At 34.4% G+C, this 26752-nt stretch overlaps 1 protein-coding gene across 1 annotated transcript in view; it reads left to right on the top strand.

The window, feature by feature from the left end:
- Positions 1-26752, top strand: part of LOC106643886 (CD151 antigen) — a 183610-nt gene that overhangs the window by 124075 nt on the left and 32783 nt on the right. The window contains exon 3 of the mRNA XM_014359177.2: positions 11308-11345. The gene's annotated coding sequence lies outside the window, so the exon portion shown is untranslated. The remainder of the gene's footprint in view (positions 1-11307; positions 11346-26752) is intronic.

Below are 26752 nucleotides of genomic sequence, written 5' to 3' on the forward strand. Positions count from 1 at the left end.
TACTTTATATACACAAGTATTGAATAGTTATAAAAGGGCAGGAATCCAAAAGAAAGGGAGTGTCACTCGTTTCGTTCTCGACAACTAGCTGAACTCATATGTACGGTGTGCTAGTGATCTTAGCTGTAAATGAACTTGACTGATACTTGCTTTTTACACACTTACTTATCATGCGATACAAAGTATTGGGAGCAGTTACAGAAAGGAAGTATAAGTAATTGGTGGAAAATTTTCTGAGCTTGTAATAATTAATAAATAAATGTGGCATTTTCTTGATGAAAATCCACAATACGATATGGGTAATAGAGTTAAACCACCTAAATATACCCTTGAAAATAGTTATAATTCGATAAAATTATGTACTCAACTAAATCGTATACTATCAGTTGCAAATTTTCTTCATCTAAGAGCTTGTACTTAAAATAAGACCTTTATGGAATCAAAAATCTCTCTCTACGTCTGTCTGTTTCTCTTACAGTATTTTTCTCTCTCTCTCTTTATATCCCATTTGCTAACAACTAAGAAATTTATTTTCTTTTCTGGGTATTTCGATTGCAGAAGCTTTTCAATTCTTTCCTCCCCGTGTAATTATCGCTATAACAGAAATAGTAAAAGTATTTTGTGACCTTCAGATAACTTGAATATTACAACAGTAGTAGAAGTTGCAGTGCCCCAAGAAACTTGTCTGCTGCGCACATGTTGGAAAATTTCCCCAGCAGTGGACCTATTCTATACCTACGTTCTCTTATCTTTCCAACCCATTTCTTGCCTTAAAGAGAGGATAGTTCAGCAAGAAAGTAAACCCTCGAAACTTTACTCTCACGGCAGCAGTAGCTAGATGTCGGGGTACTGAAAAATTCAACCATCATCTACGTTGCTTGAAAGGAAGCTGCACTGAGGAAAGAGCTACGGCTTGATTAGTTTTTTTAAGTTTATGAGCAGAGATATACACGCATAGGTAACGTTACATATTTAATTGTTTAATCTTCTGATGAAACAAACGGTAATAGCAGACGAATTATTCGTATTTCATCTAAACTGTTTTTATTCCTTTTTGTAATGACAAAAATACGTATAGTAGTATATGTAGGATTATTGGTGTTTCTGACACTGAAAAAAAGCGGTAGTATGAATGCATCTTCAAATTATTACTTTCTTTTACGTAATAATAAAGGATGTTTCTCATTTATTAACATTTTTAACACAAGTATTTTAACATCAAGTCTATGATTCTTAAAACAAGTAGGCAAGATTTTGACAAAAATTTAGAAATTTTTTTTAATGAGCATTGTCCTTACGTTCTCCAAATATTTTGATGGTTTTAAAAAATTTTACATAAAAAAAGAGGTACAAGATTTGTAGAATAATTGTTAGTAAAAATTAAAGAACCAATAGTTGAAACAGAAAGCTTTTTGGGTTAGATAAACTTAAATGTAAGACAGTGTACAATTAGATAGATTCAACCTGGCACATTGGATGGCTTGTAATCATTGTCGACTTTGTTATACAGATCGTTGATTTTGTTATAAGTTTTCAAGTTTAGCAGTAATTACCTTTACCACTAATGTGTGAAATTCTTTTTTACTACTTAGTTTAATAATTCTCATAAAAACCATGGATTTATTGTACTTTTTAATTCTATTGTAGTTTAAATTAACTCGTTATATCAGTTGAGGGAACAGTGTAGATCCGGGGACCTACAGCGTAGAATACATGTCAACAAAGGACTCGTGACAAAACCAAATACAGAGTCAATCGTCGCCTCCACCGTAGTCAAACAAAACCCAAACATCCATTTGTATCAACAGCTTGACAATTGTCAAACGAGAGAATCCGATTACTGAACGACTACCCACGTATAATGTACAATTAACAATGAGCGCACAAGGTTTGTATTAAATTCAGCCATGCTCCTTTGGTAAACGTATTACAGTTTAAGCCTGTGAATTTTCCAGAGACTCGATTCCGTCCGTGGGTGACTGACGAGCTGTCGCTTTGCACTCACTGACCGGAAAATACTTGTTTACGTGGCCGCAGCAATTAGAGTCGGAGTCTCCGTTTTATCTCTTGCTAACCTCGTTAATAGAGTCACATAAAATTCACACCATACGAACGACATTCTTAAAACCCAAAATTAAAAGATGAGCTTTTAAAAATATAGTGACAAGTCTGGTGTCTTGGTATTTCCTTAATGTATTATATGCACGAATATTTATACTTATTCAGTTTAGGAGAGTGCTTTTTTAGTGTACTAATGATAATTCTGTAGTTGATTATCTATCCCTAACCACATCTATGTTTATAATCTTCAAAAAATATTGATTTACTAGAAAGTAGTCAAATAGTGGGGAACAATTCTTGAATGAAACGATTGGAATAAGTATCAGGATACAATATTATAATTATTTACATCAGTGGTTGTTAGAATTTACCCAAGAAAATCTTGAAAAAAAATTTTGGGTGGGATACGTTTTATCAAATGTTTATTATGGCAAAAGATATAAAGGCCAGATAACAGATTCTGAAAAACTTTCTTGTTAAATAATTGGTGCCCTGTATAAGAAGTAGAAAGTTTAGTATTCGGTTTTAAATAATCTCGTTGTTAATAAGGATTGCTTTCACTAGTATTTAAGTTCTTATAATCATAGCAGATAGTGGTTAACTACAAATTAACAATTATTTACCATTACTTCAGGTACAGTAAATTTAAAGCACTTGAAAATACATTCTAGAAATAAGATAAATTCCATGTATGTAGTACCGAAAAATAGAAGTATACATAGTTCGTTTTATCCTAATATACTAAATTGTGCACAATATATTACGAAGGCATGCAGTTCCAAAACAATCCACTCAAGGTTGTTTGGAGCTAAAAAAATATAGTAGACGGTGAAACGCTGAACTGCTTTTGCCAAGGCTTTTCCACAGCTTCTAGACCTGACTTTTTTTAGTCACGATGAATCAATACAACTGAGTGCATCGTTGGGAATTTCAGTCCAACCACTATATTTGTGTGTGTCTGTCCATATACAGTCTAGCTTTCGTCAAATTAACTTATTCTTCTACTCGTTTGAAAAAAGAGATGGAGAATTAGTTAGGAAAGAGAGAGAGAGAGAGCGAGACAGATGTGAAAGCGGAAAGAACCACAAGAAAAAAAAGAAAAGTGTAAGGGAGTCGTAAAAAAAGAAAGGGAAGATTAAAAATTGAAAAGGGATAGTGAGAGAGAGAAAGAGAGAGAAATAAAATAGTTTGGTGGTAGAGTCGTAAAGATGAGATGGGCGAGGAGAAATTCTTTTCATCCACAGCATATTGTGCTCGAGAGAAGTAGAAATTGAAAGGAGGACTGGGTTAGTCAGGAGAATAATTGAAGAAAGAGTAAGAGCAAAAAAACAAAGGATCGGAACGGGATTGCGACAAAAGGACTGGAGGTGCGAATGTGTAATGATTAAGGATAAAAACTTCAGAAATAAAAGAGGTCAAAAAAGAGGAGGGGCAAGCAACGTGAAATGAAATCGAGATATCCAGCTGTGGTTACTGGTATAAGCTAGTGTTCATGGAAGAATATTGTTGCTTTGGCGTTAAAAGTAATTCCAGGTGTTAATTACTTTCATTTTTTTTTTATCTGTACTTGTCGTTTGATACATGAACAAAAAACATCTGAATGATTTACATCTTGTTTTACACGAAACCATTACAACACATCGCACATTGTAAGATCCATAAACTTTCATCAGTACTTCAACAAATTCCATGCACATACACTTTACTTTTATCGTAAAGATAGAGAGTGAGACGGAAATGAGTATTGCGAACACTATACTTTATGAAAACAAAAGCCAGACAGGAAAAGACATTTTAAGCTTACCCATGTATTTCATTTCTAGTTCTTGCCTCGACTTTTCCTTAAAGATGGAAAATGCATACGCGCCAATTTCTTGATGTCTCTGCAGACGTTTTTTCACTGGTGAAGCGAAACTTTGTGTACGTCCAAATGCATTTATACCCGAGAAATCTATCGAAACGTGTTAAAGATTTATTATTGCATGAATCCCAAATGCATATTAAAATCTTTTTCCTTTTTTTCTGGAGAATCCCGATGAAAAACTCCTTGAAATTACATAAAAATTGAGTAAACGAATGGTACAATGCACGTTTCCGAACACTGTTTCAGATCATTTTAAACGTAGATTTTTAAGTGTAAAGCCTTACCACATTGAAATCTAAGGAAGATACCTAATCAAATTGGTGAATTTGGAAATCGTAGAGCCTCAAACCCATTCACCTACATTTAAGGCACACCCATGTAGAAACGTTCTTCTACTAATTACACTTATTTCATCATTGTTTATTACAATCATCCATTCTTCTTCATCGTTATAATGTATCCCCAACGAAAACAGTTCTGCTTTGAAAAATGTTTTCCTTCCTTGCACATAAATCTATGAAAAAGGGGAGATGGTGCCACTGGTAATTCCCACAGCTACGGAAGCTTGAAAAAAAACCAAGGAAAATAAAACGTACGAGAGCAAAAAGCCTGACTCTCCTGGGGCCCTTGCCGAAATTTACGATATTGAGTCAAGAGATGCGATGTGTTGCGTCTTTTGCAGAAATGAGATTTTGAGAGTTTTTTTCTTCATTTTTCATCTCTTTTTTTTATTAATCTTTTATTGGGTAGTCACTTCCATTTACGTATTCACTTTTATTAAATTCAAATTTCTGTTTCATACTTTCGCGAGTTAAATTAGTTCACGAAGCAAATTAACTACGACGCATGAGTTCAAATTGTAATGTAATATTAATTTGATGATAGGAATTAACTACGGCAGTGATTTCAGGTCATGCAAATTTTTGCAAATTTTGTAAAATGTTACGCCCACCAATTCAAAAGAGACAATAGCTAACTGATAGACAATGTAAAATAAATTGTATAAAAGTATTCATATATAAATGTACGCATATTAAAAGCATAATAAATGTAATGTACTTTTTCTTCCTTTCAAATATAATTCAATTCAAAATTGTCAAGCAGTGACGAAGTAAATCCATTTTGGAATTAAATTTATTTTTTATTCCTTTTTGTCAATGTATGCAAAAGCTACTATTTTTCAATTGCAGAAATTTAATAAGTATCAGGTTTATTTTTAATAATTAATTTAATAATCATCACAATATTTCAATACGAATACCGAATGATGAAAAGCGTCAGCTGTTTTTAGAAAAAGCAGAGCTAGATCCATTGCTTATAAACTTTGTTTTTGGTGTAATCTTCCCTTTTTTTTGTTAAACCAATACATTTTTGAAGTTTTAATAATAGATTAAATTCAAGTGACCTAATTTCTACCAGAAAAACATTATGAAGCGCTACTAATAATCAGACAACCGTTGGTCTTTTGCAAATAAACGAATGGAAACATAAATTAGCGCATAATAAAAATGTTAGTATGACCCGCTTAAAAAATGTGTTGTACAGATCGGCTGGCTAAATGTAATCGTTAATCTCTACAATAATAATGTATTTCATTATATAGTTGAGGCGAGCGTATCATACAAGGGTACGTATGTATACGTGCGTATACGTGCGTATCATCCACATTAGTAAAGATGAATGTTTTATATACACTACATAATGTGTAACCATTACTGCTGGCAGATAACGTATCTAACTGTGATGGCCTTTGACTCAAATGGGAATAAGATTATAATATTTTGTAGTTGATTTATTTTTTGAGATGCAGTTATTCAAACAATCTATAATTGTCCCCTAACAATTTGAAATGGTGGCTGATTTTGGATGATAAAGCTTACTTTTGTTGTACTATCATCAGAGGTAAATATTCATTAATATTAAACGTTAACTATGTAAAAAAAAAAAAAAAAAAAAAAAAGGAAAGATAGGCAACCCAACAATAAATAGAGGCGAACTACTTGAAACTAGAGGTTACCGTTAAGTTTCTATTTAACATGGAGATTGAACTCTCAGTAAAAGTTTCGGTATATTTTTTCACTTCTCCTAAAACAGAAGATAATGAAACACTTTCTCAAAGGCTTTTAAAAAATTATAGTTTATGAAGGGATTATCGCAAGTAGTGCTACTTTATATTTTAAAGTTAAAATTATCCTACTAAATATACTCTGATATTTGCGTTAGGTTTTGAAACTGAAACTTTTTTGTAATTTTTACTCAACACTTTGGTTGTTATCTTTAATATTAATACTTAAAAAACTTGCTTTCGAACCATAAAACACTTTAGGATACATTATCATCCTTACGTGTGCTAAAAGATGTTATTTTACTTATATTTCGTCGCTACTTTAGTATAAATACCTGTACTTATCCTCTTGTTAAATAATTTTATGCTATTCACTTTAAAATCCATCAAAATCATCCAATTTTATCAGTATTCGAAATTCTAGTGCTTTGGGAGATATACTCAGCTCCGGAACTGTTCGATTATGTCAAAGTGTAAATTGTTGTAAGTGGTAGAGTCACTAAAAGGTAAAATTTTTTTAAATATTTGACAAGATTATAAATTGGGTACTAAATTTCATTCATCATTCTTGTTGTACATTTTTAGTTGTTGGTTAAAAGACTAGGACAAAGAAAACATAATTATTCATATCCCTGAGTGGTACAGTAAGTCATGACTTAAGGTAACGTTCATACCAAGATAAAAATTGAATTAATTTTCCTTTGCATTAAAATAAGAACATTGCTAATGGCAGTATTGGTAAAAATAACAAAAAAGATAGTAAATAATTCAAAAAGGCATATGAGAGCAGAAGTAAAAAATTGACTATGGCAATGATGTTAATGATATCTGATACGTTCCACATAGTAAAAATTATATAATGAAATTGTAACATGTTTAGATCTGATGATACAGGCACTGAAATATTTCTTAAACTACCACAAAAAAATTTTCTGATAGCAATTACAAAGTTCCAGACTCCTTTAATCATTTGTGTGGGTGTATATTCAATTATGTACAGACAACCTTAAATCATAAGAGCACATTATATTGATGTAGAATGAAAATGTTATCGAGAAAAAATCATGAGGCAGCTTTGTGCCAATAAACTAGAAGTAATTTTTTGTTGTTATTTTAGTTAATACAAGTGAGTAAAGTGAAACGCTTTTTGAGTTAAACAGACAATACAATTATTTTAAGTGAAATTCCATATATTTTTTACATCCCATGTAAATGTGAAGCTCTAAAAATCCTAAATGTAAATGTAAAGCTCTAAAAAAATGTATTGTTGTCCAGATAACATTTAAACAGCATAATCAAGTCTTATGCGTTTGTTTTTAATACCGTGTACAATTTTTACAAGAATTAAAATCTTTGGTTACAAAAATTATCGATAGTAAACGCATGGAAACTTCTTTCTTAGACTAAGGCAAAAATTCCTACTTCATTCGCAATACGTCAAAAATGTATGAATTGAAATGAAAAGTTTTTCAGCTACCCAAGTACTTAATTTTTTTTTCTCTGATTCAAAACTTCAACTACAAAGGTACATGTAACATGGATATATTCGTATAACGCACATTTTATTCTGTATCTCGTGAACTTTTAGAAAAAATCTTACCCCTCTGAACATACATACCAAAGGACGATCCAGACGATAGACATCAAAACGCTCTCTCAGGCTACAAAAAAAAGGTGGAGGATGAAATAAAAATACTTCTGTACTCCAACCAGTGAGCCAGACATGGATTTACGCGGCTAACTTACGGTGGAAAGATTTTTATCCGTGGCCGTCCATTTCAATGCTGGGCCTAGATACACGAGCACACAACTAAGGTGCTCCTTGATGTGGCGTATATTTTGCCGAACCTCTTCTTTTGACTTCTCGTTCGAGCGTGAGGTGTACATGGGCACGAAGTTGGAAAGTGTTCCAGACGTAGAGATATCTCGTGAGCGCACAGCTACTGCCATTGAGATGTTCGCACGCCACACCATAGCTCTTGTGCATACGTACCATTGCGTGGCAATGGTATCTTCAGAAGAAAACTTGTCTTCTATACGCACATGCGCACTTATACGTGTCTGTCAGATTGATTCCGTGGAAGCTTTTAAGTTTTCGAGGCTTGTGCTTCTCGCTTTGGGGGTAAAAGTTTCGGAGATGCCTTCAATGTTTCGAAAACTTTCCGCAGTTAGGGATAAAAACTCGAGTTGCACGTGATGCACTTATGTCCATCAATCGATCAATCGAGACGTCCTACTCGCATACATTTATCGATTAAATGATAACTGTCTACTATAGATATTTACGACGAAGTTTTTCGAAATCTTAAGCTTTATTTAACTTATTAGGAAGTAGGCGTTATCTTAAATACGTTCTAAATCAAGTACAATTAGTAATTCATAAGAAAAAGGGTATGTTTTTTACTTTATTGAGAAGTAACACTACCTTTCAGTTAACGAGATTAAGTGTTATCCTTTAATTTGTTAATAAAAAAAGGAGATCGCCACAGTTGCTTAAAAAAAAAAAAGGTCCTTAAATCTTAAATTTCTAGCAAAGTTCTGTCATCACGAGCAAAAGCATGGCATATACATAGAAAATTCGCTACAAATAAGACAGGAAAAATAGCGCTATTTAAAATTTTTTCATAAAAAAATTTTACTTCAAACCCCCATCGTCAGCTTATTGAGACATAAGCACTATCTTTCATTGGTTGGAAACAATTTACGTCTCAAATGATTTGTTGTTTCAAATCACTAAAAGAAATAAGTAATGGTATAAATTTTACTGTCTTAGTCAAAGTGGAGTTTTCACTTGCTTCGCAACGACAATGTAGTATGACATATCAAGTCATTAGAATTGTGCTGTAATCGGATCAAAAAAGGAAGTTTGTTAGGCAAAGCCAGCTTACTGTCTTATCTCCTGGTGGCCTCTTGGTACTCTGTGTCACCAATACGTACCTTGTATCAAACTCATTACCAAAGTCCTAAAGAAAATAAAGGCAGGCAAAGGCCAAACGATGTAAGATGGGGCAAGGAAGAAAGTCCTTCCAACGATGGCATGGTAATTGATTCTCTCACCGGCGATTACGAGTTACGAGTTCCTTAGTGAGTGGCTCTCACGTTTCAAGCTTGAAAGTCGACAGCTTTCATCTCCCTCTGGAGCTCTACTTCTCTTCGGTCTCTCTACTGGCCAAGTAGCGATGAAAGATTATTCACTTCAAGGGGATGTCAAGCTTCCTGAGTGACTTATTCATCTCGGATGCTTACTTAAGAAGGGAGAATGTCCAGCAAAGAGAATTAGAGGTCACACGAAAGCTAGCTTGGAGGAGAAAATTTTACGAAGCGGGAAAACTACCTTATCCATTGACACATTTTGTTCGGAGCTTTTGGTGAGCTTTATATACACATGAATAACTTTTTGGGAAGCTGCTTGCGTTAGCTTGTCAATTTTTTTTAAGAGGTATTTCCTTAGAGTCTTTTTATTAATTTTCTAATCAGTGTCTAGTTAATAGATGATAAGAACGTCTTGTGTTCTAGTTTTTTTTTGTTTTACAAACTGAAATTTACAGTATTATTTCTCTACGCACTGCAATCGCTTTTGTGATGACTTTTTGACTGATAAATGTTGTATTCGTTATTTAATTAATAACATGATAAGTACCTCTAATTCTCCTTTAAACGCATACGACTAAAAATACTTTAAAAGTTGTACATTATGAATAAAGTGTTGTCTCAATTGTATCAGCAAACAATGATTACCTTCCCCGTTTCTTCTTATTCCGTTTCCCACTGTTATCATTTCCTCTCTGAGCGTCAAAATTTTTTATTGTCTTCCGTTCCATGCTCGTTCTCTCCTTTAAAAGTGGTGCTCACCTGGAATTCCCTACTATTTTTCACATTCCTCTTTATTTCTCTTTCCCTCTCTCTCTCTTCGTACACATCTCCGACTTTTTTATTCAATTTTTAGATAACCAGTGTCAATAAAACTTTCAACGCCTCCTCTCATTCTTTTTCAAAGTTGCTACGGTTCGGGGACATCCATGGGTATTATGTGGAGAGTCCGGACAAAACTTTGCTAAAAGCAGAAAAAAACACGGCTTGTCACTTCCGCAGGCTAAATCTCCTTCACAAGCTTGCTTGGCCCTGTCTAAGAGATAGCTGCGAACTTGAGTGTTATTATTGTGTCTTTTTTTTCGTTCTGGCATGCTATAGCTCGGTTTGTTTTACTGTTGTGGCTGTTATTATTGGTTCGCACTTTCCTGTTTCAAAGTGGAATTGGATGTTTTTTTACGAGTTTGAATTTTTCACGAGCATTGGTGTTTTTTGTACTTGACATCCAATTCTAGGTACATATTCTTTTATTGTGTGGGTTCTAAATGTTAATAAGAAAATAAGAATATTAAGATCAAAGGGTAATAAATGTGTACAACTATTTTCTTAAAGCTACGTATATTATGTAGGAACTAAACTCAAAAAAATACAAACAATTTTGATAGTATAGCGTATGTGAAAGAATTATTTTTCTACAAATCTATAAAATCAGTCTCTATTTCAAGATATCAAAGTATCTAATAATACGTACAGATAATGCTAATATGAACTCGATACATTTATGAGTTTTTTTTGAATCTCAATAAAAGTACTAAAAAAATAGTCTCCCTATTTAATTATGATAATTTTCAAGCATTCATTTGTATCGTATGTTAGTTGCATGATAGGTATTTACGAAATTGTAACGAAATTGTTAAATAAATTGCATGCTGTATAGTAACGCAGCAGAGCTATAGTTTTATGGCCAAAAAATTAAAAGCTTAAACGCAAGATATTGCAAGCGTTTGAGCTTAACCTTAGATCTGAAGCCTTCAGAGATCAATGAGTTCATGTAGTGGTTGACCTTCTGTAAATATGCTCCTCTGTCAACAAACGTACACATTACCTCTCTCTGAGCTTCATGGTGAATTGCTTAAGGTATATGCTTCTCAAAGCCAATGTAGAATCTTGGCTTTAGTTATGTTATTAGCTGTGCTCTGGGCTCATGTCTACACAATAATATGACAACTTGAATGCTCTGGACTACATTTTTTTTTATCGTGAGTTGAGTATTTTAGAAAAAAAATTTCCCAGTTGAACTGTATTAGCAAATAGACCACTGAGAATAGTAGTCAGCCTATTATTGTTTTGTTTGAGTGATAGTTCAAAGCTCTAACGATACTCGGAATACTTTTAACAGTTAATATAAAGTAGTTAAAAGTTAAATAAATTATAATTGAAAAATCAGAGTACTTATGACAACTGTTCTATATACCTCGTCACTAATACCAATTTTTTGTATTTACAGACTAGTGGAGAACAAGCAACACCAAGCATCATCCATCGGTAAATATTCTAAGTACCTAAACTATGATTTATTTATAATTCATATTATACTTTGTTCCAAAAGAGTACAACTAATCTTACTATACATCATGACCGAACATCTCGAAATAATGAACCAAGATCTTTTGAAACGTTGTTACTTGTGCGTAATATAGATTACAAATTGGGCAGTCAAATGCCAAATTAGAATTTGGTAAAAGCAAACGACATTAGGTTAGGAATTAGAAAGGCCAATGATCTCACTCACTAGAAAGGACTCCCAACTTCTTTGAAAATGCACATTTGAATTGATCAGAAACGTTTCCAGTTCCAACTGATTGTAATTATCGGGACATCAACAATCAATGCATGTGGAAGCTCATCAACACTTTTTTGGACTGCCTGCGCATTCCCCTTCACTTCACTCCTTCGTAATAGAATCAACAAAAGAGTTTTCAGTCTTCCCAATGGCATCCAGTCAAATTAACTTGGTAGCTCCATCACGAGTCAAATTTTCTACGATACTAGCTGTGAGATTGTGCGAAAACTTTGAGCGGCAACTAAACGACCAACACACCTTGACGCACTGAAAGCTGTATCTTCCCTCGGATTTACTCCTGACGTTGTCTCTGGGCAATCTGTTTGCGAAAGTATCGCTTGCCCAGAGGGAGAGAAGTTTACCAGTGGTCACGCTATAACGCGTGGGAATTACTTGCACTTGGATGACGTAGCGCACTGATGTGCTGTTTGCCGAGAACTCGACGAATACTAATGGCATGAAGAGCTCGCTTTGTGGTTACTAGGTGATAGACTATCTTCCTGTTAGGGCCCCTTTACTTACGTTTGATGTTTTTCATACGCTTGAAAATTTTTAAAGAACGATACTTCTAGATTAAGTTCTTAGATGTTAAGTTATCTTTATGTATTTTTCAAGTACGGGATAGTTTTTTATTGAACTCACAGTAATGTTGACGCATAGAAACAGCTTATAATTCAACATTTAGTTGATCTTTAGATGTAATACTATTATTAAAGTAGTCCTGGAATCGAATCGATAGATTTTCATTGGTTGGTACAACCTTGGGTGTTAATCATTTGTGCTCTTTTTGAACTATCACTCGTAAACACATGCCACTTATCAAGTGAGAAAGTTAAATAAGTAAGCATGGATCATGACTACAGGCTCTCCTTGATGCATTTCTCTGTGTACAGGACAGACAAGTTTATAACTTAAAATGTTTTCAATTTATAGTTTAAGGTAGTTCTGCGTCTGACTCCTGGTTCAAATATGCTACTATCATACAAAATGCTGTTAAAGGGGCTGAAACTTTGTAAAAATTTATTTGTACATTGTTCTTAAATCAAATAAAAGTACTCATCTAAGATTTTGAGTTAAAAAATTTCGTAGAAAAAATTATGATCAATGATTCATTAAATTCTTGTCCAATCTCAAAATATCTGCAGTCAATGTCCTTAACGTAGGCAATGAAAATATTTGTCTACATTGTCGTCAATATCTTTTGATGACTTTTAATTTGCGACTGTATAAGCTGTTTTACTCTAGTTGTTCTAATTCATTTCTGTCATGGAACATATTTTGTTTTTTGACAAAAATATGCAAATAAACTTTGAGAAAATGACCTCTGGCTGTGGTTTATACAATCCTGTGCTTTGGAATCGCAAGTTTTTGATTTTTTAAGAATTGTCTTAGTAACGATAACATTATCATTATGAAATATTCATTGTCAAAGAAATCTTTCATTATGACTTTTATTAGTTGAGTTAACGAAGCCTTGGTAATTCTGAATCAAACAAATATTGAAAGTTACTAAGGTAATTTTTTATGTATTTTTCTGAAATTGACATCGAAGCATGCAAAATATCAAACAAAACGTGAATATTGTTGGACTATGGAATATCCTTTGCCTATAATGCATCTATCTACTTCTTACAAGATAGCAGCTCTAGCTTTACGCCTTTTTATCTGGTGACCATATGAAAATTCCTTCGGAGCACTGCATAAAAATACTCAATGCTGCGCAACCCTTTGACATGTAAAATTCTTGAAGGTTCATCAAGAGACATCGAACTCTATGTACACCATGGGTAGAAGCAAAGAATGCTAGATCTGGATCGTTCTTTACTTAATCACCCTAGGTGTGTAAATAGATATTGATTGAGTAACGTTCGTCTTTGGTTTAATTTAGTTATTTTATTATTAGTCCTAGTGGTTAATACATTTTTTCTATGATGTGAAAGAGTTGTGCCATCAGACAAACTAGATTAAGCTTAAGGCTATATAGCCTTCCTTACAATTTTCAAGATAAGCCAGTATACCATGTGAAATCTTTTGTATTCCATTTTATTCCGTTTTGTTTCCTGACTTTTTAGAGATTTCTAAACATATATAAATACATATGTTCACGCACATGAACACCAAAAATTGACTACGCGATTGTATTGATCTAATATAATTTCCTAGTATTATAAAAGAGTACTAGTGTCCAGTACGATTGGACTATTTTAGACTCTATCTATTACCATAAAACCCGTATATTATTCTTAATGTACCTGTCCATATACTTATTATTACTAATATGCCATTGCAGATATCAAAGTTAAAGACTAAATTCAATAAAACTATATTTAATTATTCCTTTGTCAATAACTTAATACGACAAAACTCATTTAAACTATATTTCACATGCTTTTGAGTGTCATTCTCTCGATACTTTTTTTCCTTGAGTCTCAGAAGAAAGAATTATTACGTATTTCTTTTATTTCCGTTATGACCTTTATCATCTTATGACGCTTTAATACTTTCTCATCAGTCCACTACCTTTAATCCCCAGTCTCTCGTTTTCTCCATGTTACTCCCATTCTGTCTATTGTTCTATCACTTTACTTCCCTGGTCCACTTTCTTAACCGACATGAAAGTTTGTTCCATAGAACTCTACCGTACTACTGCTGCCGTTGCAACCGATTAAAGCTCTAAAATTGGAATTTCTGAGCAGTACACCAGATTTTTGCGCCATCCTTCTCGTTCTTCCTTTCTTTCCACTTTATTCCCTTTTATTTTACCCTTTATTGTTTAGCTCAACATGTTTTTATTTCTGTTTGAGTGATTTGCATTTTTAATTTTTTAATATCTATTGTTAAATTATGATGTCCTAAACATATTTTCCAACATCTTATTTCACATTGTTTATTTTGTATGAGTTTTTCTGCTGCTAAATCTCTCATTCCACATACCATCACAGTATTCTCAGTTACGATTGCATCGTCTTAAAAATATTCTTAAGTCCAACGCACTTTCGCAATTAGACTACATTAGATTAATTACGGATATGACCACTTGGTCCTTACGAGCTCTCCAACCAATTTATACCTACAGAGCGATGAGCTGTCTCTCGACTAGCAGATACATGCAAGTGCTAAGCAGAGGAAAAGGGAGAGAAAAGTCTGCGAGGGACACTGATTACACTGTTGAAAGCTTGCAAATATACGATTGGAGACTACCACGACAAGAGAGCACTCCTTGTGGACGCGAAGTGATTGGAGGCCAGTAGAACTTTTATCTGCAACACGACGGTTAATAGTATTAAACGAACGAGTTGTAATACATGCGGATTCGTCTGTTGGGCTCCTTCGGTATTCCTTTCACGCAGCCCTCGGGACCATGATCAAAGTCCTCTCTGGTACGACGACAATGCCGACAGCGAGCTTTGATGAAAGTTTCTCAATGGATCGGGTCGTACAGGAGACCTGGCTTTTGGTTAACGTATAGGAAGCTACCTGGCCTCTCTTTGCTATGGTAATAGTGTACAGGCAAAGTTTAGCTTTCGTATTTTTTTGTTAGCAGCTTATACTCTCCAAAAGGTTTATAGAACCGTCGAATCCTCAATGCTATAAATTTTTCTTGAATATTTGATGGGTGTTATTAAATAATGAAGACTTTTCACCTAAATGTCTTCATCCCCAATTCATCCAATTATTGTATGCTGAGCATATTTAATAATGATTTTAACAAGGTCGCATTTAAAATACTTAAGTATTAGGCACATCTATCGTTTCTGCCTATCCTGTCTAGAGTTGACGACGGTATTCGTTGAGTATATTCGAAAAATCTCCAGCATCTGTTTATATTGGATGTCTTCTAATTTGTTGAAGAAAGAGAAGATGGAGAATATAAAAATAAGTTAGTTGAAAGATTTTTGACAACCATGAAATGATTGATCTTGATTCAATGCCAATTTCTAGAACAATTTTTCATTTTTGTGAATTTGCTGCATCAAGTTAGTACTTCTGATTTGAACACTAATTAATTTTTTAACTGATTAAACCGAGCAATTAGAGAAAGTCATTAATTCGATCAAAAAAATAGCATGATCACTAGCGTTCAGTCTAAAATCAAAATCTAGGCAGAGAGCCACATTGTACTTTGCCTTTCTAACTAGTCCCGCTCGAATGGACATGCTTTCCACTTTAGCATTGAATTTTCAAAAGAGACCAGACGATTGATTTTCCTTGTCACTCCTCAGTGCTTTTCTTCTCTCTTCTCGTTCTCATCAAAGAGGAACCGAAAAAAAGCAAGCAAGAAAATGAGAAAATCTTACGCTCGAACGCACAGGTACTAAAAAAGGAAGAACTGAACGAGGGAGCTAAAAAGGCAGGTGGAAAAAGGGGTGTGTTAGCGCAATTTCACGTGCCAAGGCACGTCGCTTGCCTTTTAAAAATATCCGTCACAGGAACGACGATCTAATACATTATATGTGCCAGTCCAGGGACTACTACCTTTTTAACCCCTGTACACTGTATGTGTAGTGCACTTCCAATTTTCTTGAGGCTAGTGCTCATTCGCTTTGCATACGAGCGAACCAAATTTGCTTCGTCAGGAAATCTTCCTTTTCCACTGAGTATGCGCCAAAAGCTTGCAGATGACTGATTCATGGGATAGATTTAATGAAACGTGATAGGGTATAGTAAAAGAGAAATAGAAAAGAAGAGCGGAAATAGTGGATGGACAGTGGATAAGAGCTGGGATTGGCAGTGCGGCAGCTGGTCACATATGTAAATGGAATTTTCGTCACAGAACCCCTGAAATCCCTTCTCTCTATAGATTGAGGTGGATATTCTCTGGCAGGTCAGGACGAGGTAAAATCCTTGATTGGATGTACGTACTAGTTAATGATTTTGTCAGTGTACAACGACCTTGTACCATGTCCTATGCTTTCTGAAAATACAAATACAAGCAAATGTATCCACACCAATGTACACACACCTACAATAGTATACAAAATATACTAGGTACGTGGAAATGCGACGTAAATTTTAAATGGATATTAGTAGGCAAAATAATATGGTTTTTCCTTTTGGCCCGTTCTGTCACTCCAGGCTTTAATGAAATGATTTTTAAAATGTTATATTTTAAAATTATGTTGAACAAATTGAATTGCTTATGTTTAAAGAACTTTATTTAAAAAAACTATGGCACAATTACGTGGAGTGAAGGTATTGTTAACTTCTGGAAATTACGAATAGTAAACAAAATATTGCACTTGTTTTTGACTCGAACGAATTCCACTTCATCAAAGTACCAGAGATATCTACTTATAACAACACGTCATTTTGCCAAAATTCTGTGTAAGACAAAGAGATAAAGAAACAGAGAGGTAAATCAGAAATAAAACAAACAATAGTCAAGACATTAATACTTTTTTTAGAGAGTCAGTCAGGCATTAAATACCTGCTTGAGATACTTGCTTGTCGAAAGAGAGGGAGAGATAAACTAAAAAAAAACAAGAGCAAAATTTGGCTATGTTTGAGATTTTTTAGCTTATGTGTATATTGACAGAGAACAATGTGGAAGTTTTACGATACGTTCAAATCGTTTAAAATATTTTGACGAACTGTATTTCGATCGATTTTACACATCTACATATGTATCCTATTATTATAGAACTATAATCTCGTTCTGGTGTTGGAGATAAGAAAACAAAAAGTTACTTGTTAATTACTGCATCTAAGTATAATACACTGCGTATATTATACGCAAAGCTTATTACGAACTTGACTGGAACCATCTTCGTTAATAGAAAATTGAAAACAGCCCTTAACCAAGTATTTGTGTGCAGCTTTGTACGTCGTATCAATGTGGTTGGGATCAATATTTGTGCCACAAGTGATGGAAGCTGATTAGCGATGTAATTAACGAGGCCAAATATCGAATCCTATCAGTTTGTTCTGGAGATTAGAAGAGCATTGCTTCTATTTTCATTTTAGTGTTTTCCTTAAAAATATAGGATCTTTGTTTTTAGAAAATAAAATTCTGATTTTGAATAAACATTCTCTAGTTTGTATTCTTATGAAATAGCTTACTATAATACATGGTAAGAAAATGGCACATGCTTGTCACACGCGGACGATGCGTTATTTCCCTGTTGACGGGTTCATACGATTTTCCATTTTCTAATGATCTAGAAAATAATTTAGAAATAGACAATTTTTGATGAAATAAATAGAAAATTTTCTTTCATACATTTAAAAATACACACAAATTACTAAAACAGTTATCGTTTAACTTAATAATGCATCATTTTATTGTATAACATGACATGACACATCGATAATTTATAGTAGAAAGTTTTCGTTGAAAATATAACCCATAATAATCATTTGTTAACAAAACTAAAAGGTTAGGTAAGTTTGACGTGTTAAATTAAAATTATTTAAGGAATTTCTGAAGATCTTATATCCTGGTAACAAATTGATTATTATTCCTAATGCATCGTTATATTATATAGTCGTGCAAAATAATTAAGTCAAAGCATGAAAACTATCAAGCTGTTTTTTTTTTTTTTTTTTTTTTTTTTAGTGTAGCTTACCTTCTGTACGGCACTTATAGTATTATCTTGTATAATACTCGTACTTTAATAAAACCTAGTAAGTAATATTGACTTTTGATTGGTATTGTATACAAACCATACATTGAATGGATTGAAACAATGCCCTAACATTTTAGTATACTTATTTGCATTCAAGTAATAGGTAGTCAAATGTCTATAATGAGTAGCAGAAGATCGTTCTGGCTCTCAAGCACACAACTTTGAAGAGCTGGGTTTAATGGCACTATTACGTTGCGTAAACGTTTCAAACTAACAATGGATTGTTATTTTTACAAAATTTCTTCTTTATGACAAACCTACCTGCTTTTTCATTTAAATTGAATAAATGACTGTGCCTGGTCTTCCAGAAAGATCTAACCATCGCTGTTAAACTAAATATAACTCCTTTTTAATTCCCACGTCTGATGGCATGGCGTAGGTTGAGCCAACTTGCGAGTGACAAGGATTGCCATAGTTCTAACTAGCCGTAAGATAAGATTAGCCAGCGGTAACGCGTTAATGTCACTGTGTGCACTCTACTTGGAATCCAAGTGTCGAGGACAACCTCGTCCGTCGAGATCAAGGGTCCAACTTTTCAGGGCCATGAAGCTTCTTTGGCATTATAATTCAAGAAAACGATAAGGACGAAGAAAAACTATGTAGTTAACTGGATGCCAAAGTACCTATTTTTACTGAAAATAAGTGATTCCTGTCATTCAAAATAATACATTTGAGATTGAACCCTTGAGCAGAAACGGCAGAGGTCTCGAAGCAATAACGTAGAGACACGTGCACGAGTATCGATAAGAATCTGGCTGCAATAACGTCTCACCTCCGAGACAAAAGCGAGACACTCTATTCCCCCGCGTAGCCCGCAGCGTTAGTTCGATCGAGATTTGGACGCATGTGCAGAGGTATACACAGAGAGCCAAGGAGCTGGTTGTATAGACGGATAGTATCCTCGATGTCTGCGAGTGGCAGCCTTTGGGTGGCATTCGCTCGATAGCTGGATAAGATATCGACTCTCTATTTGTATAGGTACACGAGAGTCTCGCCTTCTCCACTGCCCGTGATTATCTCGACGAAGGCTAGTGTATATACGTAGTAGTAGTTGTTGTTGGTGATGAACATTGTGCTCCAGGGACTGTTTCTTCAAACTTTTATTTTTAACCATGGGGTTGCTGTAATATGATCTTGTTTTCTCTGCTATCTGTGTAATGTATTTACTCAGTGGCTGCCGTTGTGTGGTGCTTGTGCTACCATATTACGCGAGTACGAGATCATCTCTAGTAAAATTGAGTCACTTAAGATTCATGGAGATATCATAACTGTTATTTAACCGCTAGTCTCTATGGTACTAAGCTTGTTTCAAACTTTTAAATGATCAGATAATAAGTATGCGATACTGCGTTCAGTTATCTTTGTAATGAAGTTTACAAAGTGATCAGTTTTTGAACTGAAATGACTTTTAGAGTGATTTTTTTATACTATGACTGCTATAGAGGAGTGCTTGGTATTTGTAGGAGGGTGAAAGAGTGATTATTTAATAGTCTGCCAGTCATGGGATGAAAAAAAAAACCAGCTTTCAAACACCCACATAATATGTGGTTCAAGTCTGAGAGTAACCAAAATTGGATGAATACTTTAATTATCATCCAATGTACCTATAATTTAAAATGGGCTTTTAAATGGTTTGATTTTATCTTAAAATTTTTAAAAGATTAGAATATATTAGAAAAACACTCAATTGTTTTTTTTACGACAAAAGTCTTCATCAAAAAGATATTTTTTTAACTTTGCCAATTGACGTTTCTTACAGAGTAAATAATAATAAAAAAGATGTAGATTTAATTTTATTATGATTTTTTATCTTAAAATTTTCGTTAAGTTGGCAAAAAACGTTGAATATCCTGAAAGTAACTAAAAATACTAAAAGAATTTTCTTCCAAAACAATTAATTATCAAACACAGAGCTTCAAATAATTGACAAAAAAATATTTTTATGTGTAACCTATCTATTTTTATCAGCGATGAACTCTCTAAATAACAGTAGTTAGTATTTGTTATCAAGGAAAAAAAAATTTGTATCATAGAAATAAACAAATTCTTATAAGGTACGTCTTTAAAACAAATATTTTATGTTAAAAATATATTTAAAAAATACTTTTATAACTTTGTCAATATGCGTATTAAACGATTGTAAATAATGATCTAATTCTAAGAAGATGATAATGATAAAACAACAATTACTTTGCACCCTTAAACTTTTCATTTTACTGTCATGAAATTATATGTGTATGTTTCAGGCTCAGCACTTTGAGCTCAGGCATAATTGGTAAATAGCTTTTTTACCCAAATTTAGTCAAATATCCATAATTAAATCGTGTGGTTACTTCGTATGACATTAGATCAAGATTACATAGCTTAGCAGTCACAATCATCCATTTGGCTCGTCACATGAATGAGTAGCGAAAAATCTCCCGTCAAAATGTACCACGCAAACTTTCAGCTCAACTCGCTTCTCTCGTCTTCTCTTCCCGCCTTTCAATCTACCCAAAAAAGCCCTGGAAATCCCGAGTTTTCGAGAAAGCTCCTCTTCTTCATTTAGAAAAATTTTCCGATAGCTCTTTTTGCCGTGCACAAGCGCTCGTCTAATGGAAAGGAAGAAGAGAGGAACTAAAATGACGAGCTGGAGTATGAAAAAAAAAAAAAAAAAGAAAAAAAGGAAAGGAAGTGCATTGATTGCCCCAAGCTTTTGAATGCAGATTTGACATCACATTTTTGTCACCATAACGAACTTTTACACGCACAAAAAGAATAATCATTGTCGATTACAGTCTTTTTCACTCCCCCATTTGCAAGTATCCGCCTTTAAAAATTCATTATTTGGCATTCAAAAGCCATTCTCCATTCACGCCAACATACAGTGCTCCTCATTTTTCCACCATCTCTGTAATTTCACCTTTTTTCCATAAGCAAATAAATTAATAACAGACGTACGCCGACAGAACTTACCTTCCGCGCTCACTTTGCTCGACATGGAAAGCTCGGGTTCAAAGATGCATAGCATGAAATTGCTGTTATAGTGATAGACGCAGATAGTGGGTTGGGTCCACGGGTGTATAGATGGTCGTTCTGGGTGATTATTCGTAGTTGATATCCGAGTAATAGCTGGAGTCACAGGAAATTGACGGCTGGATTGATTATCGCACCGCTCGATAATTTTCAATTACTCGGTGACCGTGTGGTTTCCTACCGCACTTCGTTTCAAACAAACTCTTGGTTTTTATCCTTGCTGCGAGCTGGAACTTTCCGAAAAACTTGGCCATAGCATCTGGAATCGGAGTTTCGAAGAATATACTTTAGCTCGAGAGTCTCCGGATTTACAACCTCCGTTACTTTTGATTGCGCGATGGAATATATCGTAAGTCCGCAATCATTCACGACGAATTGGGAATAAAACTTTTGAACCGAAAATTGTCCTTTCAATTGAAACTTTCACTCTATTTTTCGATAAAACGGGTTCTCTGCAGCACCCTTTCTTTCTGAGCTGAGCTTTGATATTGTTCCCGTTCCCTCGCACCAAAGTTGCATCATTGAGACCTGCATACCTCGAGTAAGACTTTGACAAGATGGTCAGGTAAATAAAGGAGCACTGAAATTCAAAAGCAGTTCCTGGGAGAATTCAAAACTGTACTGACAAGTACCTCCAATACGCGGGACACCAAAGAGCTCGGCGTAGCAGTCGGGTAATCCCCCCAGGGGCATGGCAATTTTTTCGTCACCCGAAACTCGAGCGGCTCGATAGCAGCGGCCCACGGCAAATTAATCCGTTCTACTTTTTTTTTGCGTTTCGCTTGTGCTCTAGTCGTAAATTAGCCTAGGGGTGAGGGGGCAACGTGACAATAAATTGGCGGTGCGCGGGGAACAGCTGTCCGGGCTTTTTGCGCAATCAGCGGCCAAATTGCGTGGCGCACGTGCTAACAAGTCCGCTGCATTTGTTCCCGCGTCAATCTACAACTTTTTCCCTTTTTTTTTTTTTTACGATGAATATTCCGGAAACAAATGGTTCGAGTGGATTTTTCTTTTTTGTACTTGACTTGCTTTTTAGTCTTTCGGTGACAGGGTGGAGCATTAGAATTAACTTTTAAGAACGTACATCGCAGTTGGCAGAGGGGAAGTTCAGAGAGGCGAGAGGAGCGCAAATACGCAGCAACACTGGCAATTATTTTGCTTATTGGAATGTATACCTATGCATACGCATTTAAGCATACTTGACCTTCTTTTTCTTATTTTATTAAAAACCGGCTTAAAGATCTATTGGAAAGGTTAACATATGTTTAACAAATAGCACTCTATATCATATATACAAAATTGGGAGATTTCCTACAGATCGATTTCTTAAAAATGCAATTTTACGTGAATCTTTCGTAAGGTTACATGTTGAATTGAGGTTAAAGAAACATTAAATATGTAAAAAACCATAGAGTAAAACGATCTGAAAATTTTGTGTGGGGTATTTTCATAGTATAACAAATATACGTTCAAATTTTCAATGATATCTGACAGAAAAACCTATGTGTGATGAACGCAATCCAAAAGCGTCCTTAACACAATCCAAATGTATGAGACTAAATTTCTTTTTAAATGAAATTCTTTTGAATTGACGTACTTTAAATAATGATTAGATTAGAGACTGATATTTTTCCTGCCTATCGATAACTCGTCTTACCAAACTTGCCTGTTTCTACTTAAGTATAATCAGGGGTCATATGAAAATGCACATATCACCTCAAGAATTAGGAAATCAGCTTTTTACAGTATCTTAATTCTCCTTAGGTTTTTCAATATTTTTTTAAAAGGTCGTTTTTGAAGCAAATAATTGTTAAAGTTGATGCTCATGATCATAAGTTCTTATGAAAAATAACCATCTTTATTTCATACAGAAAAATTTATTTATATTCAGTGACATGATAAAAAAAACTTATAGATCAGTTGCTTTTTCTAAATTTAGTAAATCAAATTTCGTAGTATATTGTGATGCAGTTCAATAAATATTCATACGAAACATAAATAAAATATCAAATCCATAGATTCCATCAGTAGATGTATGATAAAAAAATTCGCTTTGTTAAGTGATCTCTACGCCAAATAGTTATGGTAATGAGTTAACCATGTGAGTAAAATGTGATCCTTTTAGATTATGAAGCTTTTGCGATCAAATCACAGACATTTGTCACTATGATTAAATAATAAAGTCAAAAATACTATAACTTTTATCGCCCTGCATATAAAGAACCAAAACGTGCCGGACAAGCTTTTCTATTTCAGATTAAAATTGAAAATATAAAAAGTGAAGTATCAAAAAAATAAGAAAAAGTTTTTAATTTACACTTTTACAAAAATAAAAAAGTTGAAAAAATATTGTTCACGCATTATTCATAAAAGCAGCAGTGCTAATGGTTTTTGTTGTCAAAAAATCTCAACAACTTTGTTACTCTTTCTTTGATAAATGATGCATAGAATGGATATTTTTCTTAATTTTTAAAATAAACGATGAAACCTTATTGTATTTTTTGAAGCTTTCTTTAATAAAAAAAATTTTTTTCTATTTATTTATTAATTTTTACTGCAACACGCTGCTAGAGCAAAATGAATGAAATGATCTTCAATTAGGTAGATGAGTAATACTGTTGTCGTTGCAATTTTCTATAAATCCAAGTGATTGAAGCTAGGATTTGCTAGATGATGATACTTACGGTAGAACGTGATAATGAACATCATTTTTTTCATAGCCAAAGTACCTCTACATTTTCCTTCAGATTTAAAGGTGATTTTCATGCAAAAGTCATTAATCACCATTTAGGATTTCAAAAAAGCACTACGAAATCGATCACCAAGTCAAAAGTTGCTTGAATCGCTGGCAATTTCATTCAAAATATTCCGTAACGTAGTTGTTATTCGACCTGTTTTTTCGGAAAGTTGGGCAAGTTGTCGCCTGTGAAATGGAAATCGAAGTCCGATAGTATCGAAATGGCGTAAAAGCTCACACGAATCCCGAAAAGCGGAAAAAATCGTTGGCATCGACGTCACAAAATTGGATATAACGGAATTTTATCGCCGTTGCAATGGAATTCCAGATGCGCTATCAAATTGTTGCGATTGAAAAAAGCCGTTTCTCACTACTTCACTCAATGCTCGAGCAAGTATTTTCTCCCTCGTCTGGAAAAGATTACGAGAATCAACTTTGGAGTTTTACGAGTAAACTAAGATAATGAAAAATAAACTAAAATGAATCGCAAAACGAAGTAAGGAAATAAACAAACTTTTGAGATTCTACGGTTGCAATTCTTTGGAGAAAGAGATAATTTCGAAGTAAATATTGTATTTCACTGGGAACTCCAATTTCAAAACATTTAAAAAACTAAACGGTATTTTTTTATCGAAATCGATATCTTGGCATACCGTGCAATAAATTGCATCGTAAATTTCACGCTCGATCGAAGGGAAGAAAGATTTTCTACTAAAGAAATTTTTGCGTGGTAAGTGTGATTTGTGTGTGCAACCTTGTCCACATTCTGGTTTACCATGATGTATTGTTTTCTTGGTAAATTATTTCATCGAAGTAACGTGGATTTTTCATGTTTGTAATTTCAATGAAAAAAATATATTCACTTAATAAAGATGCTTTCCTTGAGGCGCTATAACAAGGGCTGAATCGTTCTCCATTTATCGAGCCTTTTCGACCCAGCGAGACGTCATAATGGCAGTAGCGTCAGACAATGAGCCATTCGAGCAAGGAAATCATCTTCTCGGTTGCAGATTACAGTTGCGTCAAGCTCATTCGGGTGAACCTCAAGACAATGGCTCGGGACAGGCGCTATTATCCCTTATACCCACGTAATCGTGCTGGAGAGCACTTTTCGCTACAATTTGATTCTCTCTTCTTTCTCAAGCCACATTATTCTTTTTTTTGCTCCATCTTTGTAGCGGGTATAGTGGTAATCGATGTGAAGGATCCGGCCGAAAAAAAAGAAGAGAGAAATGTCTCCCGTGATTTATCAAACCGATAGGGGACAAATAACTTTCGCTACGTCTGGACAGTTCTAGCTTGGTCCTTCGTCTCTCTGTGTGCACACACATATATACACGCTCTTGCGTTTTAGTACGGAACATCCAGAAGTAGTTGGCTATTAATTTCCTTGTTGCTATATACCTCCCACGTTTTTTTCTTTTTTCACTCTTAATAGTTCTAGGGTGCAGCAGCAACAACATTGGGTTGAAATTGAAGATCTTAGAGAAGAAAATGCTTGTTATTAAGAGTAGCAACGAAAATAGCAAGGTGATTTTTTCTCAACCTATTACATGCTGTACCGGTTGCTTAAGGAAGCACCTACCACTGCTGTACGGGCAGACAACGTTCCTTGAGATACAAGATCTGACGAAGCAACGTTACGAAATTATAAACTCAATTGTACGTTAAAGTACATCGGTGACTTGGTAACTTAGGTTTGCATCGAAGAAAGAGATAAAATAATACATCTTATTTGTTATTCATTGTTGTGAATAAAGGAAAAACTTACATAAATTTTCACCGCAAAAGCAACGATAAAGTCGGAACAAACGATTCTTAACTCTAATTTTTATCGTAGCTTCACGGTAATTTCTCCGTAACAAAAAAAACTTATCTCAGTTAATCATACTTTCTTCCGTGTAGTTATTGTAGTACTATTCCAAGTTTACAAATGGTCTATTTTTCTTAAAGAAAGTTGGAAACAATATCTCGATTTCATTAAAGTGTAAATTTTTACGTAAAATGATGAGTTTTTCCAACCTCGCGTTAAAGACCACTTTTTATTTCATAAAACACCTATCATCGTTCACGATTCAATTCCAAACTTCAACCTAACATTAGCTACCTCAATTTGAGTTGATTAGAATTAAAATCAGATTGGACACAACATTGCACTGATTTTTCAATCCATTTTTTTCACAATTACGATCATTCTCTGTATTGTATTTCATGAATGTTCGACAACTTCATGGATCGAATAAAAACTAAGTGCAATTTTACCAATATATATACCAAACAAAATTGATTTCAACGGATATCGAGTGGGTATTAAAAAAAAAAAAATATATATACCCACACTCATTATCCAAAACCAGTTTCCAGCTCCCGACGATTATTGTCATTATTATTAAGCGCTGGGCAGGCACGCGCGTGCAATTGCGCGTCGAAGCAACACCCAAACAATCCTCCGGCGGTTCGACATGGTACCACCACTCACCGCTGCTGACATATACCAACGCCGTTCTCTGTACCCATAGCGTTTCGCTACTACGGAAATCCTTTCCGTTTCCGCTTGCTGCACTCGCGTGTCGCGTAATAACAACCAACCCACTTTGCTGGTACCTAAACTGTCTGTCTCTCTCTTTCTTCCTTTTTTTCATTTTACGCGCACCTGCTCCTACTGGTACAGCATAGTATTATATAGATATGCATGATTCCGTGATTGGAAAAGGATTAATGGCACTCCTAC

The sequence above is a fragment of the Copidosoma floridanum genome, unplaced genomic scaffold, assembly GCF_036245765.1.
Source record: "Copidosoma floridanum isolate Cflo_tuat_1 unplaced genomic scaffold, Cflo_Japanese_pri ptg000011l, whole genome shotgun sequence".
NCBI classification, from domain to species: domain Eukaryota; kingdom Metazoa; phylum Arthropoda; class Insecta; order Hymenoptera; family Encyrtidae; genus Copidosoma; species Copidosoma floridanum.